We start from the raw sequence: 21,297 nt of genomic DNA on the forward strand, positions 1-21,297 counted from the left end.
GGGATTGCTGAGACATGTCATTGTTCCTGTTTATAGACTCCTTACAAGCTTTGCAATAGCGAATATCCTCCCTTCTGTGCAGAGTGATGTCATCCACAGGGATTTCAGAAGCCAGACAAAACAATAGGGACATCCAGAAGTCCCTGAGAGATCCCTTGAGCTTCTTGTTGAACTGTTTAGAGCTGCTGTTCTGTTTCCAGAGCCAGCTGACTCTCCAAGGGTCATGTACCTGTGGTTCTGTTTCCAGACTGCGCCCACCTTTTCCAGATTACACAGCTGAGACAGAAAATCATGATACATGAGACAGTGAAACATAGCTCTTAGCTGACTACCTCACAGTTCCCTCCTCTTCAGGAGACCAAGGCACATCATCATGAAATCACAAACTCCACTGCGGTACTCTGAGTTCTAACTTCAGCATCTCTACCCTGCCTGAAGCACTAGATTCCATGTAACTCCCACAGGATGTACCTTCCAGATGAAAATCCAATCACTTGTGAGCGTGATTTGGGTACCTCCTGACCAGGTGATACCCTAACTATTCAGTCAGGAAAGCTCCCACCAGTACACTCCTCACCACATGAGGATCAGGCACAGAGGCAGGAAAGGACACAGTCAAAAGAGATGATGTAGTCTATAGATCTGTGTCTATTCATAGTCTCAGAAAGGCTTCTTGAGAAGGCTTTTACCTCGGAGGCAGAGCCTTTACTCAATTTTCCAAGAAACCCAGCTGGAAAGATAGACTCATAGGGATTTCCTAGGTGATTTACCTGCTATACGTGATGTCCGCTACAAGAGAAATAACAGCTCCTGCAGCCATGGTAATGATATGAGCAATGCCACATGCATCTTCTTTCTCATGACATATAACAATATCCTAGGTTCATAATAATTTATGAGTATGAATCTAGCAGTAATGCAATTTTATAACATTTACTGGACAGTAACAAATCTCAGAAACAGCAGTGTTTTCTCACTAGAGTGAGGGACAGAGACTGGTGTCTGTGAATGGGCTCTATCCCAGCACCATGGACAGAGGAAAACAGCTGAACATGCCCTGACACGTCCAAAATTTCCCCAAATACCAAAGCCAGTTCACAGTCTGGTTTGCACTGTGTAGCTGACATATGCCTGCTCCTCATTGTGGGAATAGGCTTGTTCTTCCTTGCAGAACCAGAACAGTAGGAATCCACATTGTGACCTTGCATGGTGCAGATGAAGAGTACAGAAAACTGAGCAAAAATCTCCTCCACTGAGTTTTGTGCATGGAACTCAGATTCCTTCCTTGGCCACCAGCAGGGAATCTGTGTAAGAAGCAGAATAAGTCAGTAATTTGGTTTGGTGACATTTTCCATAGAAAAATGTAAATTTGGATCTTCAAAAAGAAGGAAAGGTCTGTTTTCAGAAGAAAAAAAAATAAATTAGTCAGGACGTTTCATTTCAACATCTTAAAACACAGTGTTTGATTATTCCTTTCCATATGGTGTTTGACTACTAAACTGAAACCAATGCCATGTGAAAATTGTACTAATAAGAAAGCTCACAAACAGAGTGTAAATGTTAAGGAAAATACTTAAGCAGCTGCCCAAAATGAACATACTTTGTTTCTTTTTTCCTTTTACCCCCCCTATCTTTTATGAGCTCTCACTATTGGAGCTGCTGCACTGTTTAGTAGACTGCCAGCAAGACTTGCACAGGAGCAAGATGATTAGCTTTTTATCAACACAGCTACTGAGACAGAGGAGTCAGGTACTTTCTAATGGTAGTTTGTATACATCAGTTGCAAATGGTTTAGTTCACTGAACACAAACCTACTCTATGTTTCATTTTCTCTTCAACTGTCAATTCTGACTGTCAAAGCATTTCAGAATTCAAGCATTTTTTGCCTCTTCAAAGGTATTGCTTTGTTTATTGTTGTTCCATTCAACAGGCTTTAAGTAAGGTCTTTATTTTCCAACCAAATTAAAAAAAAAAAAAGACAAAAAAACACCCAACATAATATCCTTTTTAATGTGTTTCCCTTAAGCCAAAACTATAAAAGGGTTTTTCAGCCATTTCTGATAGCTCTGAAGCTCTGGTCCCTTGAGATTGCTTGAAGATGAACTTTCTAGTTGAGCATTTGCTTCACCTATCACAAGACCAAATTTTAGCTGCCCACCCTCAGAAAAACTGAAACAAACATGTATTGATTGTTCTGTCTTAATGACATGTGAACACAAGAATGCAAACTATATATATTTTTTTTTTTTCTTTTATATTTTAATGAACAGAGATGCCCCGGCCTGTTTTATTAATAAGCCCCTTGGTAGGCTGCCATTTACAGCCTCTAGCGCCTAAGCTGACAACTTCTTGTTTGTTTTCTACCTTTTCTACTCCCCTAGTCCCTGTATCTCCATTGCTTTCTTTGTTTCCTGTTCTCTGGACAAGTTCTTGCCTTACCAGACTGATTGAGAGTCCCTTCTCACCAGGACTCTGATTCCTGTGGATAGGCATGATCAGATAAATATCCTGCAGCTCTTATCTCCAGGATTTACACTTCTACATTACAAGGCTTCCTTGGCAGACTGAAGTTGTCCATAAAGCCAAGAATCCGTCTTTACCACTGCAGTGATTAAATAAAGATGCTTCTATCCAAAGCATATCAAGTTTTTGTCATGAGATTATTATTTCAAGTACTTTTGGCAGGAATTTTTCCACCAGTGAACAAGTCATCCAAACCAGAGCATTCTGTGTTGTGTCAGCTTATACAGGAGTTTAGAAGCAAAGAGGTAAAAAAAATTTACTGCTCTATATTTAATGCTGTTGAAACATTCTGCTTTGAGGTATCAAAAGTGCTGCACGTTTTCCATGACCAAATCACTTCGTCTTGACTCTTTGCTTCAAGCAATACATATCTGTCTGAAAAATAAACAAAATCATAGCAGAGTAAATTGTTTTTTTTCAGAATTCTTTTGTCATGGAGAGGGAAAAAGAGGTCACACTTTTCCTCTTTGTTGCAATTTAAAGTGCAAGCAAGATTCAAAATGTCAAACACAATTTACAACAGAATTTCTATTTTCCCAGGTAATTCTGTGCCTTGTGTTCTTTTATTAATCTGTATTGGAAAAGAAAATTATCAGAGGGAAGCAGCGTACTTGGCTGGAATGATAGCTTGGTGTCAGATGCTGTGGCCTGTAGTTCTTTTCCTGTGTTTAAAGAGTAGTCTCAAGTTCTGATCTCATTTTGGAAGGGAGGCCCTCACCTCAAAATTTCAATCTCTGAGCCATAACAACAAATTTAATTGTTTAACATTTTAAACTTTTCATTAAGCATAAATGAATGTGTGCTTATGTTAGTTTAACACAGCCTCCTATTCAGTGGGAGGTGGGAGAAGCTAGAGAGGCATCTTTTGGGGAAAAAAGCCAAAACAACAAACAACTTTTACCTAGCAGAGCCAGTCCCTGAAGGCTCTGAAAATGGACATGTTACTAGCTCTTCCTTACAATTAAAGAAGTTGGTAATGCTTCTGTGACGACATATTTAAGTAGGAAAAACACCACATGCACACTCCTCCTTCTTCCGCGGGGTGGGGAGGTGGCTGATGGAGGCCATGCTGGCGCAGCCAGGACCATGCCACCGGCGCCATCCTGGCGCCATGAGCAGCCATGCAGCCAGGACCATGCAGCCATCTCGGCATGACACGCAGTGAACTTTGCCTGCTGAGCTGCTTTCAGCCAGCCATGCTGCAAACAGAAGGACAGGGGTGGCGGCAGCAGCTTCTCCTTTTGGGCGCCCCACATACAGAGAGGCGCTGAACGCGCTGATGTCGCGGCGGCTGGCACCACCACACGGCTGCTGGGGGGACCATGTGGCCGACAGTGAGGGGCATGACGAGCAATTCCCCATTGTGGAGCCCGGATGGGGTCAAATTTTCAGTGCTGTGAAACCCTGTAAGAAATTTTCAATTGATACAACTTGAGAACAAATAAACGTACAAACACTTATTCTCTCTCAAATAAGAGAAAAGGGAAAGATGAAAGCATGTGAGGACAACAACACAGCGACATTAAGGTCGGTGAAAAGGAGGGAGGGGGAGGAGGAGTTGCTCCAAACCTCAGAGCTGAGATTGTTTTGCATGCCCTGGTGAAGATTATAATACAGCAGACTGTTCTCCTGTAATTCATGAAGTGCAGAGAGGGATGCAGAGATCTATTAGGCAGTTGAACAGCTTGCCTGGGCTGTCCAAGAATCCTTCTGCAGCAGGACTTCTGAAGGTGGAAGAGTAACAAGTACCAATTGCCACCTCGAGAGTGCACTCGATGGAGATGCCATAATCCCCAACCACAGTATGATCCATGAGCTGGAGAGCCAAAGGGTGGTCAGCAAAACCCACTCACCCTCCAAAAGTCCCATCTGGCCTGTGTGCAAGTCTGACAGAGAATGTAGATTGACTGTGGACTACCGCGCATTGGATGAAGTGACTCCACCGCTGAGTGCTGCTGTGCCAGACATGCTGGAACTCCAGAACGAGCTGGAGTCCAAGGCAGCGAAGTGGTATGCCACTGTTGACATTGCCAATGCATTTTTCTCCATTCCTCTGGGCAACAGAATGCAGTTTGCTTTCACTGGAGGGGTGTGCAGCACACCTGGAACCGAATGCCTGCATTCTCCACTAAAATTGTCATGTTTTAACATTGGCCAAAGCCAGGCACCCACCAAAAAAAAAAAAAATTTACTCATTCTCCTCTGCTGTAGGTGAGCAGAGGAGAGTGATTAAATAGGTTTTTTTCTTGAATGCCTGGCTTTGGCCAATGTCAAACCACTACAGTACATATCTTTAGATACTGCACATAAATGTAGAGCAATTACTCTTAGATGTGATGCAGATGCTGTCAAATTAGGCTGTTACAGTATTATGCTCTTTACACTCTGAAGAGACCATGGTAGTTAGACAAAATGTGAAAGCTCAGGAATCCTCATAACTTCTTAGTTCAGTTTTGAACTTGATCTCCACTGCCTCACTTTGATAAGAAACCTAAACTCTTGATGAAGTAATTTTCTAGGTAGTGTGCATTTGCTGAATGAGATTAGAGGAATAGCAGTACTTGAAAATAAATTTATGTAATCCACAAGAAATAGACATATATGTCACCTTAGAATGTGTTTGTTCAATTTTGTTGGTTTTTTTTTACCTCAGTGGAACTGTAAAAAGTAACTTGTCACATAAATTAAAGTATCTAGCCAGCTTGTTCCTTGCCTTTACTGGCATGACATTTCTTCTATCGATCCACTGAGCGTCAGTGAATCAACGGTGCCACAGCATTGTGGGAACAAGCTTGCATGCAGGTAGCAATGTTGGAGATTCTATCCCCTTGCATTGCACAACCAAGTGCAAGGAATACAATGCAGTGAGGAAACCCATCTAACAGGGCACCCACAGCCTAATACATCACATTGTTCTTTCATCACCTTCTCTCCGTATGGCTCCATGGACATACACTGCCATCCATTTTCCTGCTTCATCCTTGTATTGCCAGTTGATCATATATATCATAGTTCCCATAATCTTTTTTCCTTCTGTTTATTTTAAGACTTCTTCCCTTCAGCAAATGCCACAGCTTTCTGACAATACTTTGCATTTCCTCTCTCTGACTGCAAGTACTCTCCTTTTGTGTGCAAGTCAATGCAATGGAGAAAAAATGTTGCATCTTTTATTGATTCTTCTCCCACTGGCATCTTTTTTGCACCTCATCTATTAGACCTGCATTATTATCCCACTGTCTTCAGGGGATGACTACTCAGACCCCAAGGATTTAGTCTAACCCTCTAATAATTCTTATATCTAGAGCTGATTAAAAAATAGGTTATGATTTTCTTCTTTTGATTTTCATATCCTCCCAATGTACAGTTCATGCAAGTGAAACCCCTAACAAAAAGGAGAAGAGTTAACCAAGCTGTGAAATATCAGTGGAACACATTAGCTGTGACCATATTAAACAGTCACAAAATGGGTGACTGACCACTGGCCAAGAGAAATGAGTAGCCTTAATAGTAGCCTTAATATCTTACAACTAAATATGATGAGCATGAGACAAGTGTGGCCAAAACACAGATTTTGATTTAAGCTAAAGCACTGGAGAGTTAAGCTTAATAGACTGAAATAACTGGACTTTGACACCTCCATTAGTGCAGGTGTGCTGAATCCAAATTAGTTCTTCTAAGCCTGAATATCTCATATGATGAGTTCATCTGAATAGAAATTATGTGATTGTAAACTTGATCTGTCAGTTTAACTCTTACATAGGGCCTTCCTGTATAATCAGTTTTTGCTAAAAATTAGTAACAAAGTAAATGATAAAATTCACTGTGTTTAGGAAATCTTTGGGAAATGCAAATATAAAGAGGAAAGTGTCCTGTGTTGACAGTCAAAGAATTTCAGGATTCAATAACTTGAATGCTTAATCACTAACATATGTGAATCTCTGTGAAATACAAACATTGTTCCATACGTCCTCCTGTGCCTTTTTATTTCACATTGCTTTTCGCTAATTAGCTGCACTCTATTTCTCACCTATCTCCTTTTGTAATATTTAGCCTTCAAATTACAGCATTTGTCAGTAAACAGATGATGCACACAAAAAAAGCAGGTCGCTATTCTTGTGCATAAACATGAATGCCTCTGTCCAAGCTCCCTCTTGATGTGCCAGTAACAGTGAGTAAGAATGAAGAAATTTGCCCACTTTCTGAGACTCCGCGGCATGGAGTGCCAGGTTTGGGTGAGCTGAGCTGGGGAGGCCTGGTTGGTGTTGCTTCAGGCTTGGCCCATTTGTGTGTTCAAAGTCAGTTTAAGCAACCACACAGAAAACTTTGTTTTTCTATTCCATTTGTGTTATTTCTCAGGTTTCCAAGCTGTCTGGGAATGGTGGCAAATTTCCTGCTGGGCTTTCCTCTACAAATCATAATTTCTTTTGCTCCCACTCAATCTCTGCCACTTTGGACTAAACCTCTCACTTCAGAGAGTTCCCTGTTCAGGTATCACAGTAGGGTAGTGTGAAACACTCAAGTAATGTGTTAGGGCTCTGAGGTTAAGCACGTATTTAAGCAACCCACCCGAAAAACAGATGTAGACCCCAAAGGAGTATGAGAGAATCAAAGTTATTTAATGTGGAAATAGGGCATATATAACCCACCTGCACATTCATTTGGTACTGTCTATCCATTCCATGACTTTCTAATCCATCAGAAACCTCAAGCAACACAAAAGTCTCATATTGTTAGTTTTGATTAATTTCATGGAAATTGTTGGCTTGTTAGAGGAGAATCAGATTTTATTAAGTCTTCATGAGAGACTAATTGTAATAAGAATCTCTACTAGGAAATAAAGAATCTACTCAGGAGAGTTTTCAAGGAATTGACATTATATTAAATTGGTGCATGTTTGGGTTTCTTTCCCATTCAATTTTAAATGGTGAGAGACTCAACTGAATTAATCTTCACACTTTTTTTTCCACTTGGAGCTACCTCTGTTATAAAATTACTTCATAAGCTAACTTTAAATGAATATACTCTTGTGGATATGAGATTTGCCTTTTGCTCCATGCCATACGAGATTTCACTATTGCTAGAAAATTAAATAAAAACTAGAAATTGAACTCTGGGAGGCACTAAAAGTCTGCTGCCTGTTGTGTGCATGAATTTCAAAGTGCCCTATTCATTTATTGAAAATTCATTGGACATGTATTTCTTTCACACCTTATAAAGATATACCCATGAAGACAGTCCTACACCACGAAGAGAAAAGATAAGCAAAACAAGAAAGTCATCACCTTTCTGCAGGAGCAGAATTTGAACACAAGTGTCTGGAAATGAATGTAGAGTGAGCCCTTGCTCCTAATACAAACCAGCAGGTCCAATATTAACAGTACGGCATCATACCACAACACCTGAAGTTCACCAGCAAGGTCAAGTAGATCTGTTGAGATCATTACTAAAGGAGGGCATGAGAGAAGTTTGACCCATGAGAAGAACAGCAGTGTATCCAGAGGAAGATCTATCCCAACTCACAAAGTGAGGATGGAAGCAGGAACAATCAAAGCCAGGTTTCCAAGCACACGACCAGGTTTCTCTGGACTGGTTTTTCCCTTTCACTTTCAAAAGAGAAATGTGATTTTTAATGTCCTAGCTCTAGATGAGGTATCAGTCCCATATGATCCTCTTAGGAGATTTTTTCAGAGAAATACTGATCATGCCTGGATGGAATATTTTCCTGAACCGAGACTTCATGAGCAAGTGGAATTCCATGCCCATGTAAGGCCAGACCAGAGCCAGACATTGGACTTTGGCTTGCAACCCAACATTTGTACCTGCCGTGTTCATCCATTGGCTAGTACAACTTACACGGCTAGATATCTCTCCTATCAATCAGAAATGTTTGGATACCCAGGGAAGAGCTCTTGTCCCTAAAGAGCTGATCTCACTTCCCAGGGATTGCAGAAAAGGATGCTGATAGGGTCAATATTTGCTAGGTGTAGAGTGGGGATGTTGCAGTGGGAATGACTGGCAGTTCAGAACTAGTTCCTTCCCAGATAGCTTCATCCTTACAAAGGCTTAGATTTTCCTAGTCAAAATAATAAAAATAATTCATTTCTGTGCTACCAGCGTCTTATAAGGAGTCCTTTGACTCTCAGTTCCTGGTAGTGTCCTGTATTTTTGGAGGTGAATGAGGTTGAAGGTCTGAAAAAATTACTGGCTTCAACAGTGAAGCACTGGTTTTGAGGGAGTTTAAGAAGATTTTTAATAGACAGAGAACAACTGGTCTGAAAGATGAAATATTTAAAAAGCGTACACTTGTGTGTGTGTGTGTGCATGCACCCAAGAAACAGCAGAGGAGGTTTACATGAACAGACTGCATTGGTAACCAAGGACATAGGAAACAATCAAACTGCTAAACACTGGCAGACAGATATTTTTTAATTGACCCCAGAAAATGACTGCTCTTGTAAGGTCACAGCTCATGCATGACCAGTCACTGACACCTTTCTTAAGAAAAGATAGCAACACAGTTATAGCATATCCTATGCTGATTATTTTCCTTCTATCTCCACAGGAAAACACACTGCACTCTTAAAATTGTCTGAAAATCAGGAAACTAGGACAATGGGCTTGTTTATGAAGGTTCAAGTAAGTGTCAATGTAAAATAGCTGAGGCTTCATGAAGTGTATGAAAACCAGTTTATCCAAGAGCCTATCACGACAAACCCAAGAGACACAGTGGAAACTCAAGAGTAAGCATCCGTTTTCCTCTGTGTCATACATACATCACTGATCTTAGTCAGAGCAGCTGGGCACACTCCTCTTGGTGCTGGTGACTTGATGTGAACGTGTAAGTGCCAAGCTTTAACCTACTTAGAGACAGTTTAAAAATAGCACCTCACCCTCCCATAAGGTCTTGCACTGAGTTTCATTACATTTGTCTCCTACAGCATATATTAGTGGAAAAGTACAGAATAATATAGTGTAGGCTTCCTGAAGACCCAAGGAGAAGATCAGTGGGACATGTCAGGTCACTTTGGGACAGAAAAACAGCAGCAATGTCATGGTTAATTGGTGACCAGCTCCCTTTTTGACTCCCAGCATAGGATAACTATGTAATTAGCAGACAAACAAGTCTGGGAAATCTCATTACAGTTCTGAGGACTGAATTATTGTCAGGCTATTCAATGGGTATTCAGCAGGTAAAGGTCAAGCTTTCTCAATTGCATGTCAGTGCAGAGGGAATGGAAAACCCATTTATTCAATTCACAAATCCTAGAAGAAAATTCAAATCATGGTGATATATTTAGCTGTCTAAAAAGGACACTCCTTGTGATGCAGCTGAGACTAGAGATCTTCTGACTTCATGGAGGCTGCAGCTCAAAGTAACACAGAAGGCAGAAGCTGAAATAAATGAAGCAGCATCTACCAAGCAAACACCAAGAACTTAACTCCCAAGGAAATGAATCCAACTTGCGAGAATGGTGTTAAACCTCAGCCCTAGAAAAGAGAATTGAAATAAAACCCACATTATGACAATATCTTTCATGACAGTTTCTATAAAAGGATATCTTTAGTTTGGTTGTGCTTTTTTCCTTTTTTCTTCAAATTATTTTAGATTTAGTTTTCACAGAGTTCAAGAAATGTTAAACTAAAAAAAATTAAACCTCACACATTTCTATCAAAACCACCTGATAATCAAAATCTTCAGCAGAAAATGCTACAGATAAAACCTAATGACTTCAAAAATTATTGCTCATTTCTGCTTCCAGTTGCTAGAAGAAAAATGTTTTCAATCACAAAAGAAATTTTGCTTCACAAAAGCTTTCCTTTTAATTTTACAAGAAGTTACTTTGATCACAAAGGAGTCTAAAGCAGCTCTGTTTGTGGAAAAGGATTTCCACAGAGCAAAAGGTAAGAGTTCGGTATTTTTTTCCCTAGGAAAGATTGCAAAATAACGTGGTAGGATCCCTTTGTCAGCTTCTGAGACTAGATGAGCTTTTGGAGAGGAATAAAAAGGATAGGAACACAGTGTTCCTCCTTTTAAAATAAAGGCTTTCAGAGCAAAGACACAGCCGCTCTTAGGAAGCCAATTCTCCTGGGGCTTCAGGAAAGATAAAACTGTCTTCTATGGGTTCAAGAGTAAGGGAAACTACTAACTGGAAAGTAGTTCTGTTTTCTGACAGGGCATTTAACATTGCCCGGGTCCTACTTGGAAATTCAAAATTGAGGGGCTTAATAATTAAACAACTTTTTCCACATGATTACCACATTGGATACAGAGCTGTGATTGAGTTATTGCTTGATGACACTACAATTTCATGTGGGTCCTATTTTAGGTTGATTACTTGCATTGCTTAATTATAAGGTACATCACTGCTTGAACTGATTTACTGTTTTGCTTATTGCATCATGTGATTTCCTGATTCACAAAGGCAATTATGCTCACAAAAAATCACCACCAGAAGCTTGGAGAATTGAACTCCTGCAATTCTAGAGTGAGTGAACAGTGAGCAGACAGTGTCTTCCCTTGTGTGTTTTCATGATTGTGGATTTTTTACTTTTGTCTCTTAATATTTAAGCCCTGTGCTTCTTCATGAGTATAAAATAGCACACTGATTATTTGCTCCGGATGGATTGTGTGAGCTCATTTTTTATGGTGCATGAAGCAGCATAGGCGAGTAACATCCCTCAGCTGTCAGCTAAAACCAGGCCTGAAAACAGGACTGAGATTGCTGTCAGTTTGTCAGGAAAGGGGGGAAGATGGCAGCACACCCAGATGATCATGTTACCAGCCCTTCTCAAAGGAATTTAACGTGATATTTTCACCTGTATATTCCTGCAACCAGATAAGAAGATATAATATATAAAAGAGAAATTGCCATAAAAATTCCAAACAGAGGGTTCTCTTGTCCCCTTTTAGGGGCTTTAAAGGGAGGCTGGAGCATAGTTTGGAAAGAATTTGGCCCAAAAATTTTGAAGATGAAGTTACAGCTAAGGCCTTATGTGATGTAGCACACTTGAGCTGTGGTGGAAAGGCCTCTGTATTGTCACATCTGAGGTTAAATCCAATCTTAGGATCAGATCCTGACCTTTATTGGGGAAGGAAGTAACAGCAGGAGAAGTAGGAAAAGAATTTCTGAATTCCTTTATATCACAAAAATGGAAATACATTACCTGTTGTAGTAATTCTAAGGAAACTTCCAGTCTCTCACATCCAAGTCTGCTTCATCTGATTTGCCAGAAGCATTTTAATCAGGTTCAAAACTGCAGCAGGCTGGGAGGAATAACACAAAAATATTTTATTGTATGTTCATCATATAATCATACCATGGTTTCGTTTGGGGGGGACCTTAAAAATCATCTGGTTTCAACCCTCTTGCCATGGGCAGGGACACCTTGCACTAGGCCTGGCTGCTCAGAGCCACACCTAACCTGGCCCTGATCCTCTCCAGAGATGGGGCATCCATAGCTCTCTGGGCTTCCTACTCAGTATCTCACCACCCTTACAGTAAAGAATTTCTTCCTAACCTCTAACCTAAAACTACTCTCCTTTAGCTTGAAGCTAAAGGAGAGTAGCTTTAAGTTAGAGGTTATCTCTAGCCCTGTCACTTCATGCCCTTGCGTCCCTGTCCTCCCTGAAGAACCTGTATTCCAACTCTCTGAACCATTCCAACTACCCATTCATGGAGGTAGCCCTTTCAAGTCTCAGTGATGCCAATAAGATTATGGTTCTAAAAGCAGGCATGCATCTCTAACTCCCCTTGTTCATTGCCCATGTTCTGTGTGTTTGCACAAAGGCATTTAAACTTGGTTTCCAACAAAGACAGCTTATTGCCTGGTGTGTCAGGAATTCCTCTATGGATTTTCAGATGTTCTCCTTCTGACCTGTGATCCCACTCCAAGCTCTGGGACCTCCTGCTGACACTGACATCAAACTGGTTGGAGTGGGCAGAAGTTCCCATCTCCTGACACCTAGATTTAAAGCCCTCCTCATCCGTCTGGCAAATCTATGGCTTAAGGTGCTCTTCCCCTTCTCAGACGGACCCATCAGCGCCCAGTAGACTCCATTTCTCAAAACAAAAATAATTTCAGCAGAGAAGGAAATAGAAAATCAAACAATACTTACTATGAGCAGAGCCTTGTTTAATGAAACCTCCTTTAGATCTGTCATCCATCCAAAAAGCGGTAGGTGGCACGTTGCCAGGGTGGCTTATTTCTGACAGAAGCACAACACTGAATGTTTGTCATATAAAGCTATCTAGTAGCAGGTTGGCTCTTAGTCCTTGCTCCATGGTGGGAGCACACCAGACATCCATAGGGAAGAAACAGCAGTGCAGTTATGTGTCACAGGGAAAACTGTCCTTGTTGAACTAGGTAGACCTTGCTGCAAGGCACACACTAAAGCTTATGCAGAAACCTGCTGAAATTTTCAGTTACCGTAAATAAAGGAACATGTGTTGAGTGTGATGTCAAAGGGAAGCAGGCCTGTTCCTACTTTAAGAAATCTCTGTTCCTGGATTTTGGGTAACTAGGCCAAATTCCAGGCTAACACTACTGGTGTGCTGGTTTTGGGTGGGATGAAGTTAATTTTCCTTATAGCAGTTATTATGGTGCAATATTTTGGATTTGTGACAAAAAATTGTTGGTAACATAGTGGTGCTTTTGTTATTTCTGAGCAATGTTTGCACAGTGTGAGAACTTCTCTGCCATGCTACACCACAGGAAGCAGGGTGGGAATGCACAAGAAGTTGAGGTGACACAGTGGACACCAGATGACCAAAGGAATATTCCATACACCATGCTGAGCAATAAAAACTGCAGGAAAGAAGGAGGAAGGTGGGGATGTCCAGGGTTGTACTGTTTGCCTTTTGAACAGCTATTACATGTAATGGACAGAAAACATCCCTGATCTTCTAGGGGAGGCTGAGCACCTGCTGGCCTTTGAAAAGCAGTGAAGGAATTCCTTGTTTTGCTTTACTTGGTAGCACAGCTTTTGTTTTATCTGTTACAGTGTCTTTATCTCAACCCCCAAGTTTTCACATGTTTACCCTTTTGATACCCTTTCACATTCCTATTAGTGGGGAGTGAATAAGTGAGTGGCTGTGTTGGACTGGGGCTAACCCACTACAGCTGGTCATGCAAATGTGGATAAATCATCTAACCCTGATGTTGTGAGGTCTGTGACCAACTCTCTGCTTTTACCATGCACAGTGCCATTTGCACTGGCTATGTATCACCTGCATGCATAAAGGTAGTCTAGTGCTGGAAGTTCACTGCAGTTTCAGGGCCAGTGCCTCTCCACAGCTGCAAATAATGTGCTGCTGCACACATCCCCCTTGTCTGTCTTCTCTGTTTTTTTTCAGAAAACTTTTTTTTGTAGCCAAAGGAAAGCTCTTATGTGCCACATGACCCAAGGTCACACATCTCCTGAGAGAGCTGATCAAGAGATCCTTGAAATCTTCTGCCCTGAACTAAGAGCTGCAGTCACAAGAGAAGAATCCTGTCCTCGCACTCTTTCGGAGTTGAGCTCCATACACTTCTGAGTTTTTCAGTGCTGATGAGAATAAGCAATGGCAATATGAGGTTTGCTCCTCTGTCTTGATATAAAAACTGCCCGTTTGCTGCTTAGATGTGCTGTGCTGCTCACACAGGCCCTGCACAAGCCACACTTGTGTCAGTAGCTATCGAAGTCAGGGTCCCTCTGAATGGCCACACAACCACTTGCTGTTCAGTCATTCCTCCCAGATTTTGTTTCATCTGAAAACTGGTAAGGATTCACTTAGCCTGTGAGCCTCAGTTAGTAGGACTGTCAGTAAGACATCTAAGAATATTTAAAGTGAAGCAGTTTCACAGTCGCCAGGACAATTGAGCTATTCTAAGACAGCCATTCCCATCCTTTGGCCCACCTGCCTAGGAGTTTGCTGAGATACAGAGATAGGCTGATGATATTTTCTAGGTACACAATTCTCAAGGATGTCACCAAACTTTGTTGTCTCCTCTTTCCTGCTGAATCCTGGTGCTCAAGACCATGGACTGGTTTTGCGGAGGTGCTCAGTTGAGTCCTGTTCAATGATCCTGCTGAAAACTGGTTCTCCCCATGCACCAAGATAACACACATCTGCTCCTGCACCCAACCATCAGGTCAAATATTGCCAATTACTTTGACACAAGAGCAGAATAACCAGAAACATTGGACCATTTCAGAACTTTTCTAGTGGCCCCTCCTAAAGATACAGAAGACTTTTCCAGGTCTTGTATTGAGACAAAATTACTGAAATGTTTTTTGGGAGGAAGAATGGTTAAGTCTACATATTGTTTCTTTCACAAAGGCTCCCTTCCCAGCAAAACAGGACTGAGAAGACTGAGAACTGAGGTGTTTCTGTACATATCTACTCTTAACATGGCAGTGGCAAGCATGAGACACTTGTTTGATTCACCAGGCTGAAGAGAAATTAAACTATATACTACAAAATGTTTCTGACAAACAAAAGCTGGTGGTAGAAGAGGTGAAATTCTCTTTGTTTCTAACCCTTTCAAAACTTAAACTGATTCCATTTTAATTGTCCATTCTTGAAACACCTCTGCGTAGATCCCACTCCCATTAACTCCCTTCTGATAAACTGCTAGAAGTGGGCATATTGCTGAGATGACACATTTCAAAGATTGTGCAAGGAAAGTGATATTTTATTCCATCTGAATGCAGATTAAAGAAATCAAAGATCATCATACAGATGTCTAGATGGATCAGCTAAGACAATGTGAAGGAAGGAATACTCTGGTCAGTTCTTTTTTGAGTTTTTTGGGTTTTTGGGTTTAGGTTTTTTTGAGTTTTTGTTTTAGTTTTGATTGATTGATTATTTGTTTGTTGGTCAGTTTGATTTGGTTTAGTTTGGTTTGGTTTTGGGAGTTTTTTATTTGTGGTGGGTTTGTTTGTTTGTTTTTTGGTTTTTTTATTTGGATTTTTTTTTAATCTGGAAGATAGGCAAAACAAAAGGCAAGTTCCTGCTTATTTTTAAATATTACATTTGAAAAAACCTTCTGTATGAGTTCTTCTACTGGAAAGCTTTATTATCCAAAGAACTAGAGCTTTAGAGGATTTTTTATATTTAAAATATCACCTTTTACAAAACAAGCAAAAAATCCTGGGAATTTTTCCTCTCTTAAAAAGCTTGACAATCTAAAAAGAACCATTTATTATAAAAATGAAGCCAGTAGAGAATAAATATACAAAGCTTTGATCACTACCAAATTACTCAGGGGTTTATAAAGCTGACCTTTCACCTCAATTTTGGTTTCTCAAAGTCTATATGAAAGCCAGGTTTTGGTAGCTGTGAATGTAAAGCTAATTAAAATGAAATTACTTGTAGAAGTGAAGACATCTGGCTTTGCCATACAAAATTACAAGTTTTTTAACACAGTAGAAATGAATTGTCCCATGACTGACCTCCAGTTACTTTACAAACTTTTTTTTTTTTCTCCTAGTAGGAAACATTATACTCTGTAGGTTTATTTCAATAAACTTTCTTGGGATAATTCTCATGACATTCAGCTAAATGCTCTAAGAGTATGTAGAAGAAGAATCCCTGCTGCTTTAGGGTATCTGGTCAAAGGAGCAATAAATAAGAACATAGAGAGACAGAAAGCAGGCTGAGGGAGGTCCTTATGCAAACAAACCTAGTCAGCCGCACCGCCTGGTGAGTAATCAAAGAGACTGTAGGCAAACCTGGAAATCTGCAAAGGATAAGGATGTAAAGCTGAGGCTCCAGGATGCTGCAGTGGGTCAGTGAGACTATGCCAGGCACCGAGGAGGTGTGCAGGGAAGAGGGAGCAGGGAGGAGCAAAGAGCTGGGATGGGCAGACAAGGGTGCAGAAGGGGCCTGCTGCCTGTGGGCTGCGGCTGCTCAGTGCCTGGTCTGGGAGAGCCCTGCCCTGATCACCACGGTGTGCCCTGCCTGCTCTCATCCTCCTCGCCTCAGCCACCTGATCCTGGTGCCAGGCAGGGGAGGGCTGCAAGGACTCAGTGCCAGCTGCTGGGGAGCAGCGTGCGAGGAGCGGGGCGGCTGCTGGGCTCAGAGCGGGGCTGTGGCTGCCTCTGGCCGGGGGCCTTGGCTCCAGAGTGAGTCAGGGGGGTCCCAGTGCCAGCAGCTGGAGCGAGGGGGGTCTTTAACCCCCAGCCACTGGGGCAGGAACTGTCCGTACGCTGAAAACCAGCTTCTGGGTGGCCAGTGCCGGTGCTGGTCTCAGCACTGTCAGCTGGAGTTGGAGCACAGGTCACACACAGGTGCCAGCTGCCGGACGGGGTGGTGAGTGTTTGTACCTGCCCCAAAACCTGCTGTGAGTGGACAGAGAGAGAGAGAGAGAGAGAGAGAGAGTGTCTGTGTGTGTGCCTGTGTGTCTGTGTGAGCAGGGGAGACTCAGCTCCCAGCTGGGCTATCAGGTAAGTGGACAGTCCCTGCTGGGATTTGGAGGACATGTGAGTGTGGGGGGCCTGTGGGACAAGTGCATAAGTGCTGTGTAGTCAGCAAGGTCACGCTTAACATCCCTTGATGCATACCAGAAAAGAAAATGTATTATCGGTTTTACCCTTACATTTCATATTAGTTAGCAACTTTGTGTTACAAAGCAACAAAAAGGCTACTCTTCTAAGGAAAAGTGAGCTGAGACTAGAGCAGGACACCAAGGCAGACATGAGCTGGTACCTCATCTGCAGGGAGCCAGGATGCAGAACAGCAGGTCCAGGTCAGGATCAGGGCCTGAGACATTGCTGAAGATCAAATACAATCCACTGACCAAACAGCACTTCTGTAATGATGAGACAGGTCTGACCCCGAGCTAGGAAGCCAAGCTGTTGGATCTGTGTCAGGGTCAGGACAGACAAAGTATTAGATGTTGCTGCTGCACAGTTGTGGTGTGGATGGCAGGCAGGGCATTGCAGTAAAACGTCACTAAAATATTTCCCAAGGCAAAAGAGGGGCATGCTCTTGTTTCTACCTTACCTCAACAGAGCTCTTAACAGTGAATGAGCTGATCTTGGTCTCAATCAGACCTTTTTAACTGACCCACCTAAAGCAGAAGGGGGATGTGCTCACATCGTGATGGGCCACCCAGCCAGATTTTCCAGACTTAGATGTGCTGATGTACTGAACATGGTCAGACAAAGCTCATCACATGGAGAAGAGACTCTGCATCTTGGAGACAAAGCTGGCAAAGGCTCTGAATATTCCATTGCATTTTCAAAGCTGTCTCCATCACAGTCATTTGGGAACTGAAATATTAGATCTGCTTTTGATGTAAAAAAAGACATGAGCAACTTTGTGCAACGTACATTAAAAACAGGGCATGGCAGTACATTTGTCTTTACCTGTTGGTTAGAATGCTCATATCCAAGCAGCATTTTTCTGACCTATCAGCATGCTGCTAACCTACCTTCTTCCAGTAGCACTTCTTAGGAAGGAGGAAGGATTAAATAAGTGCTCAAGAATGATAAAAATTGACAGCTCCATTGCAGATGTTGCCTCTTATCCCTGCACCAAAAGCTGTGAATATTTTTCCTAAGCATGGTAGAAAGACAGTATAGCAAAGGCAAAGAGTTCAACAAGGACTGGCATAGGCTCCTTGGGCACAATAGTTCAAGGAATTAAAAAACCACAGAAGCAGCTTTTCAATGTCACTCATAGTGACAGAAGCAGGAATTAATCTACTTGTTTTATGAGTTAACCCTATGCACCACAAGATTTTTGAAACATTTATGTTTCACATCACATCACCTATCAAACTTATAATTCATGACATATATTCCTATGCTTACATATCTATTTATATATTTGCCATGAAAATTTTCTACTTCTTGAAAAGGAAATTACAAACTCAGAAATCATTTTTAAAGGACACCAAATATATCAGCCAACCTTTGGGTGCACTCAGATGAAAAACCAGAATTAATTAATATAATTTGACACTGGCAACAAATGTATTTTTAACTCAAAGTAGTTGAAATGCCTATTGATGTACTGAGTGCTGTGAGTGCTGCAGTAGCATAAATTATGTGTTCTTCTCACATAGAATCCCCTTCTTTCAGGGTGTCCAATGTAAATCTGATCATGAGCAAACTTGCTGCTAATTTGCAAGTTTTGCATTCCTCTTCACCGTGCTAGGAGTCTCTCTTCACTTACATTTTTATCTGAGATTTGTAGAAATGCAAAGGATTCTTATACTGTATCTATGATCTATCTATAATCACTATATTTGTTTAAATCTGATTTCTGGCATGAAGAAGATTGAGATTTGCAAATAGAAGGATGAGAGTTTTCAGTTACTCTTGAGCAGCCAGCAAAATCCCATTTCAGACACCTTTACTGTACAAGAGAGGATGAGGAACCAAAACTTGTAGGTTAGAATGCTACTCTCTGCCAAGAAGAGGATTCAATTTTACTAAAAGCTCTTCCATTGATTCCACTGGATGTCAGAGCAAAGCATTTAATTATTATGAGATTCAGTATGTCATCAATGTCAATAAGAACCTGTCCAATTTACATTATAAAGAAAATTCACTAATGGATTTTAGGAAAGCAAAATGTCATCCTATCCACCCTGTCTTTTCCTGCTTCATGTTCTACTTTCCTAAAAATGCTTGCTGTTTCACCAAGGTGGGTGGAAAAAGTCCTCTGAGGATACTATATCTTCATACATCTGCAAACGTGGGCTTCATGCCCTGCTTTGCCATAATTTGTGTGAGCTTGGGAAAAACACTTTGCTTATTCACTATCAAGATAATAACATGAAAGAATATTTCCAGCTGTATCAGGAGAATAAATAGGAAGCAATGCAGCAAAGATTCACTTGCATGAGGTAAGAGGAGTCATTTGTAAGAGAAAACAGAGGGCCCTGCACCTGAGTTCTACTGAAAAGATTTTTTTTCTTGGTTCCCTGTTGTTTAACTCTGGAACTTATTCCAGTAGTACAGAAAATTATTTTCCCCCCTAAGCCTTGTGAAATTTCTTGTTGCCCATCAGTGGTGAGATACCAATTCATTTGCTAGTGAAAGCAGGTCTGAATCTGCCTAAGCTACACACATTTTAATTTGACTGGTGCACATCAGAAATGCACTTACATTTTCATGATAGTCTCAATTTACTTCTGCATAGGAAAAGTGACGTAGTTAACACAGGTCCATTGGTTCAGTCAAGACCCAGGAAGTAATGATGATAATACACCAAGGAAAAATAGTAGGATAGAAACTGTTCTTTCTTGCAAATGATTTACAGAAAAAATGAAAGCATTTACTTGAAGGATGTAGCCAGTTCTAGCAAGAAACCCTTTGCTGAAATACCATGGTCTCAATTCCAATCTAAATTACTAGAAAAACCCAAATCCTAAACATAGACGACAGTTATTTCAAAATGCTTAGAGAAATTAGGCAAGTATCTGTTTAACACATAATCTTCCATTTAAATGAATCCCATCTTGGTTTGAGCATAGCACATCAGAGCCCTCACTGGACAATTCCCACATCCTTGATGTCTTTCTTGGTAGATGAGCTACTTGAGTAACTTGCATGTATTCTGCAATCTCTTTCCTTGGATTGAATTATTGTATCTTTTTAGGTGAGCAGGTACTGCATCCAGTAATTTTGACATTGCTCCAGGGTTCTAACTGGCCCTGCTGGATCAATCCAGAAGGTAAAACAGAGACACATTTTGAAATCATTCTGAAGAAGAAGTGCCCAACTAAGCCATGTCATATCTCTGTCATATAGCACTAATAGCCAAAAAAATGATGGACAGCCAAAAAACAAGATGGACTTATCTTTATAGAAAGATGTATCACAACTTTGAAAAATCCAAAAGCCTGGAGTTCATAAACATAGTAACAGCTACAAGAGAAGATATAATTTCTGTATATGTAAGAATAGGTCCAACTGCAGATCAGCACCTTGGTTAACCAGCCTTCCAAATGTCACCATGAAGTGAACTCCTGCATTTTATCAATATAAAATAAACACTTTCCACCAGTGTGGGATTTGACATCTACATTGTGTCTTTGCAGCAGCAGTACTTCATTCAGCTTCGCAAGAGCATCTGAGTGCTTAACTCCAACCCCCTGAAAGCACTGTCAGAGAAGGTCAGCATATCATGTGTCAAAAAGGACAAAAAAGACATGAGCCACATCATGTCTAACACACTGCAGCTTCAAGAGTCTGAACCTTCAGCTGTAGCCGAAATAGACTGTGCCTGTGAAGTAAAAGGGAAAACTCTGATCACGATGAAGGCTGGAAGCTGATGATGACTCACTTTAAGAGGAAGGTCCTGCCCCACTCAAAGACTTGCAGCAATATAGTCACTGTCTTCTTTGCTGATGAGGAAGTGATGCCAAATGATCTTTGCTTGCAGATGAGCCTGAGCCTCCTGGGACCTCTAGATGGAAGCAGTGAGTGGTAGTGGGAGCGGTAGCCAACTCTGCTACAGGTGTTGAAGGCACCCAAGCTTACTTTCTGTTCAGGGGAAGGCGTGCTACTTGTTGGAGGCTCCAGTGCTGGATATGTAGGAGAAAACTGGAGCATGTTGATAAGAACTTCTTGATACAGGTATTTGAGGAACCAGCAAAGAAAGGTGTTCTGCTGAACCTGATTCTTATGAACGAGGAAGAATTGGTTGTGAATTTGTGAAAGTTGGGGGCAATCCTGGCTGGAGAAACAATGAGGTTATGGATTCCAGGATTCTAAGAGGCAGGAGCAAAGTAAAAGGTAGGGCCACCAACATGGACTTCTGGAGGGCAAACTTTAAT

At 41.3% G+C, this 21,297-nt stretch overlaps 1 long non-coding RNA gene across 3 annotated transcripts; it reads right to left on the bottom strand.

Moving 5' to 3' along the window:
• Nucleotides 1–943: 943 nt before the first annotated feature.
• LOC135290470 (uncharacterized) lies at nucleotides 944–16,442 on the bottom strand. Of its 3 annotated transcripts, none has more exons than XR_010353246.1 (3): nucleotides 12,641–16,442; nucleotides 11,689–11,788; nucleotides 944–1,304 (listed from the first exon to the last, which is right to left on the bottom strand). It is a non-coding gene; the product is annotated as an uncharacterized LOC135290470 (long non-coding RNA). The 3 variants fall into 3 exon arrangements; XR_010353247.1 differs by having other exon boundaries at nucleotides 944–2,898; XR_010353245.1 differs by lacking the exon at nucleotides 944–1,304 and adding an exon at nucleotides 7,195–10,011.
• Nucleotides 16,443–21,297: the final 4,855 nt, after the last annotated feature.

The sequence above is a fragment of the Passer domesticus genome, chromosome Z (assembly GCF_036417665.1).
Source record: "Passer domesticus isolate bPasDom1 chromosome Z, bPasDom1.hap1, whole genome shotgun sequence".
In the NCBI taxonomy this organism is placed as follows: domain Eukaryota; kingdom Metazoa; phylum Chordata; class Aves; order Passeriformes; family Passeridae; genus Passer; species Passer domesticus.